The sequence below is a fragment of the Scylla paramamosain genome, chromosome 8 (genome assembly GCF_035594125.1).
Source record: "Scylla paramamosain isolate STU-SP2022 chromosome 8, ASM3559412v1, whole genome shotgun sequence".
NCBI lineage: Eukaryota > Metazoa > Arthropoda > Malacostraca > Decapoda > Portunidae > Scylla > Scylla paramamosain.
This window is the reverse complement of record NC_087158.1, coordinates 2,382,501-2,387,500: the sequence shown is the minus strand read 5'-3', so window position 1 is coordinate 2,387,500 and position 5,000 is coordinate 2,382,501. Positions and strand designations below refer to the sequence as shown.

General features: G+C 41.8%; 1 protein-coding gene across 3 annotated transcripts in view; it reads left to right on the top strand.

Annotated features, from left to right (window-relative positions):
• LOC135102691 (insulin-like growth factor-binding protein complex acid labile subunit) overlaps positions 1-5,000 on the top strand; it is a 207,580-nt gene that overhangs the window by 43,665 nt on the left and 158,915 nt on the right. For all 3 annotated transcript variants that reach the window (XM_064008097.1, XM_064008095.1, XM_064008096.1), the window contains exon 3: positions 3,545-3,597. The gene's annotated coding sequence lies outside the window, so the exon portion shown is untranslated. The remainder of the gene's footprint in view (positions 1-3,544; positions 3,598-5,000) is intronic.

The window sequence follows — 5,000 nt, the reverse complement described above, 5'->3', positions numbered from 1 at the left end:
AATAATTGAAAGCCGCCACGTCCTTTGGGGAAAAGGGTCGTTGCAGAGAGAGAGAGAGAGAGAGAGAGAGAGAGAGAGAGAGAGAGAGAGAGATAAAAGTGTATGTCAGTGAATGAAGACAGAGTAAGTTTAAAGGGTTGCTAAAGGAGGAAGGGAGAGGAAGAGGAGGAGGAAGAAGAGGAGGAGGGAGAAGAGGAAGAATGGAGTGTCGACATTTTATTAAGCTCTCTCTCTCTCTCTCTCTCTCTCTCTCTCTCTCTCTCTCTCTCTCTCTCTCTCTCTCTCTCTCTCTCTCTCTCTCTCTCTCTCTCTCTCTCTCTTTATCAGTGACTTGCCTCTTCTCCTTCGCTCTCCACTCAGCCTCTAGGTATTCTTTTTATTTTCTTGTCTTTTCTTTCCTTTCTTGTCTTTTCTTCCCTTTTATTGTCCTTTCATTCCTCCCCTTCGCTTCTACGCCTTTTAACTTACTCTTCTTCTCTTCTATATCTTCGTTTTCTTTCTCTTTCCTCTCCTGTTATTTTCTTCTCTTGCCTCATTCTGCTGTGTTGCTTCACTTTCTATCGCTTTCTTTATTTTTCCTTCCTTTATCTAGCCTTCCTTTCTATTCTTTTCTCATATCCTTGTTTTTTTAATTTTGTTCCGTTTTCTTTTTTTACTTTAGTCTCCTCTTTTCTTCCCTTCTTCCCCTTTTCTTTTCCCTCTCCTCTCCTCCCCTTTCCTTTCCTTCCCTTAACTATCTCTTCCTTCTTTCCTTCCTTCCTTCCTTCTTTCTTTTCGTTTATCTCCCCTTCCCTTCCTCCGTCTTTCCTTCCTTTTTCTTCCCTTCTCTTCTCTTCTCTTTTCTCTTCTCTTCTCTTCTCTTCCCTTTGTCATCTCCCATTCATCCATTCCTCTCTCCACATTAAACTTTCCGCCAGTTTTCCTTCTCTTGTCACCTTCCCTCCCACACACACTCCCCCCTTTTCCTCCCCTTCCCTCCCTCCCTCCCTCCATTTCTCTATGTATCATTTATTGCCCTGTAGGAAAAGAATGTTATCCCTCCCTCCCTCCCTCCCTCCCTCCATTTCCCTCCATCTCTCATCTCTTCCCTCTCGCCCTCCCTCCTTCCCTTCCCTCTACCCTTTCCTCAGCTGACGTTTCCTGAACAAATGGAGGTCTGAGGGAGGGAGGGGAGGGGAGGGAGGGAGGGAGGGAAAGGAGGGAAGGAGGAAAAAAAGGGTTATGCGTTTCTCGTTTTTTTTATTAAGATTTTGATAGTGTTTTCGTATTTCTCTCTCTCTCTCTCTCTCTCTCTCTCTCTCTCTCTCTCTCTCTCTCTCTCTCTCTCTCTCTCTCTCTCTCTCTCTCTCTCTCTCTCTCTCTCTCCCAAGTTCTAATATTTGTTGTATTAGTGGACTATTGTGTTTGTTCCTATTATTATTATTATTATTATTATTATTATTATTATTATTATTATTATTATTATTATTATTATTATTATTATTATTATTATTACTACTACTACTACTACTACTACTACTACTCTTGACTGCTTCTATGTTCTGATTGTTAATTTTCATTCCCTCACTTGAAGATTGTAGGTTATTTATTCATACATATATATACTGATTTATTTTCATAGTAGTAGTAGTAGTAGTAGTAGTAGTAGTAGTAGTAGTAGTAGTAATAGTAGTAGTAACAAACATTAATCCTCTCTTACTTGTATATCTCACTTTCTTATATATCTTTCTTTACTATCCCTCCCTGCCTCATATATCTTCCCCTTTCCTCCTCCTCCTCCTCCTCCCCTCCTTCCCCCTTCCTCCCCTCGTCCCCCTTCAGCCACTCTCACAACCCTCCTTTCCCTCCATTTCCTCCCCTCTCAGACATTATCTTCCAGCCCATTTCATGTGTTTTCCCTCTTTATCACAGATTCCCTCTTAATCATCTTCCTTTACTACATATTGTACCTTTCCCTTCCTTATCATCATTTTGTTTTACCTCCCTTTTTATCAGCTCTGCTTGTTTTGTTGTTTGTTTGTTTATTTTTTTATTTATTTATTTTTTTACGTTGGTTCGTTGTGTTTTTATTATTTATCTGTTTTGTTTGTTTGTTTGTGTGATGTTTTTGTTTGTTTTGTTTGTTTGTTTGTTTACTTAGTGGTGTTTATTTTTTATCAGTTATCTTTCCTTTTTATTTTATCATTTATTTATGTATTTGTTTATTCTTTCATTCGTTCGTGTTTTTTTTTTCAACGGCAGTCATTTATTTATTTGTTTACGTATTTATTCCTTTATTCATTCCTTTATTCATTCATTCATTCGTATACCTTTTCATCTGCATCCTTATTCAGTGAGATATCTATGTATATGTCCACCTATTTATTTATTTATTTATCTATTTATTAATTCACTTATTCTTATTTCATCTTCATCTTCACCTTTTGCTCTTACATTCCACTCACCTGTTTAGACTCCCCCCTCTCTGCTGGATAATTAGTTTTAAAGGTGAGAGTAAGATGCCTCAAACTCCCCTTTTTGTTGTTATTTCCACCCTTCCACCCTGAACCACTCCACACTCCTCCACTCTCCACTCTCTACCCATCACCTTCCACTCAACAATTCCTTCACCTTTTAGCCTTCCACCTTCCTCCATCTCCACCCTACACCCTTACACTCTCCTCCACCCTTCCTACACCTTTCAGCCTCCACCCTTTCACCCTCCATCCATCCACCATCCCATCCTTCACCCTTCTCCCCTCCATACTCCACCCACCACCCACCCACCACCTTCCTCCACACTATAGAGTTCCTACACCCTCAAACACATTAGCCAGAGTAACAACACAACTGCAACACACCTGAAATACACCTACCTGTTCATTGCGCCCTAACCTGCCATCAGAGCCTCAGGTGTGTGTGTGTGTGTGTGTGTGTTTGGGGGGAGTGTTATAAATATTTCTCCATTATTTGTTAGGGTTTAAAATTCATGTTGTGCCATCACTGCTAACACCTGGTTTAATTAGTTTTGGCGTGTCCAGGTGAGTGCGTTTTTTTACTGTTATTCCTCGTTGTCTTGCATTCACTGAGCACCTGCCACTTGTGTTTTTATGTTTTTTTTTTTTTTTTTTTTTTCTCTCTCTCTCTCTCTCCTTCCCTCGAGCGTTCACCAGTCATGGGAGTGTTGAAAAGTGAAGGGGGGCGGGGCTTGTTATTCGTTTGACCAATGGGGAGCCTGGAAAAGTTTTTAAGTCTGCTCTTTTTTTCTGGTTGTTGTTGTTGTTGTTATTGTTGTTGTTGTTGTTGTTGTTCTTTTATTTCTTCTTCATTATTATTATTATTATTATCATCTTCATCATCATCATCATCATCATCATCATCATCATAATTATCATCTTTTCATTAATGACATACCGTATTCATTCAAGAAGTGTGGTATCCTCGTCACCACCACCACCACCACCACCACCACCACCACCACGAACTAAGACGAATTTTTATATATTTTTCCCTATCAAGGTGTTCTTAATTCCCACGCCTCACCTGAATCTTCTCTCCCGCACAGGTGAGGACGCGATCATTGCTGCACAGGTGTTGGGAACCTCTACACAGCGCCAGGTGAGAGAGAGAGAGAGAGGGGAGGGGGGGACATTACCAGGAATATTTTGTACTTCTTGGAATGCTTCTATTCTTTATATTATCTTTTATCCTCTCGCCATCTTCCTCATTTTCTCATTCCCGCTCTTCCCGTTACTTTCCCCCCCCCCCCTTTTTCACCCCTCGGCCGCCTCTCCCAGCGCCGCGTCCTCATTCAGACCCCCCCTCGTCTTCCCCGCCATTTATCCATCGGGGGTTCATAATCACTCGTTTATTTCCCCTGCGAGGCGGTGGAAGATGGATATCAGTTCCTCTTACTCATTACACCTCTCTCTCTCTCTCTCTCTCTCTCTCTCTCTCTCTCTCTCTCTCTCTCTCTCTCTCTCTCTCTCTCTCTCTCTCTCTCTCTCTCTCTCTCTCTCTCTCTCTCTCTCTTTGCTTACCTGTTTTCCTTCATGCCTTTCTTTTGCTTCTTTTTTTGTTTTCGTTCGTTTCTTTTTTCTTTCCTTTTTTACTTCATTCTTCTCTTCGCTTTTTTTCCTTTCTTCCTTTTTTTCTTTATTTATTTATATACCTGCTTATTATTTCCTTCCTTTTTTCCTCCTATTTCATTGTCTTTACTGTTCCTTTTCTTGTCTTTTCTCTTCCTTTTCCCTCACTCCATTTATTTTTCTGTCTCTCTCCTTCCTTTCCTCACCTTCCCTTCTCTTCTCTTCCCTTCCCTTCCCTTCCCTTCCCTTCCCTTCCCTTCCTAACTCCCTGGCTGCCAGATCCTTCCCTTTTCCTTCCTCTGCTATTCCCTTTCTCACTTCACCTACCTTCTGTCTCCCTCCCCTTCCTCCCCTTCCTCCCCTTCCCTTCTTTAACCATCCACCTATCTACTCTCCCAACTTATCTTCCCTTAACTATTTTTCTTGTCAAATCTTCCTTTTTATCTTTCCCATTCTCTCCCTTCCTCCACCTGTCTTTCTTTTATCTTCTATTTCCTTACTCCATCTTCCAACTTATCTTACCAAATTATCTTTTCTTATCTGCTTTCCTAATTTACCTATCAAACCTTCTTCTTATTCCTATCATCTTTCCTTCCCATCCTCTCTTTCACTAATTCCACCTGCCTCCACCTTTCTCCTTCTCCACTTACTTACCTCTCCAGTCTTCCTTCATATCTTCTCTCTGTCCCTCATTTCACCTACCTCCACCTCCTTCTTCCTCTTCCTTCTCTTCCTTCTCCACCCACTTCCTCCTTTCTCCTTCTTATCATCATTCCTTCCTTCATTCCACCTACCTCCACTTCCTTCCTTCCCCTTCCTCACGCATCCACTCACTTACCAGGGAGTACGGGGCTAGGCAGGTACCTCGTTCGTCCCCTGATCACCTGCGCTCTCCCTCCCGGGTCCCCGCCGCGTGGTCCCATCGGGGGGAGT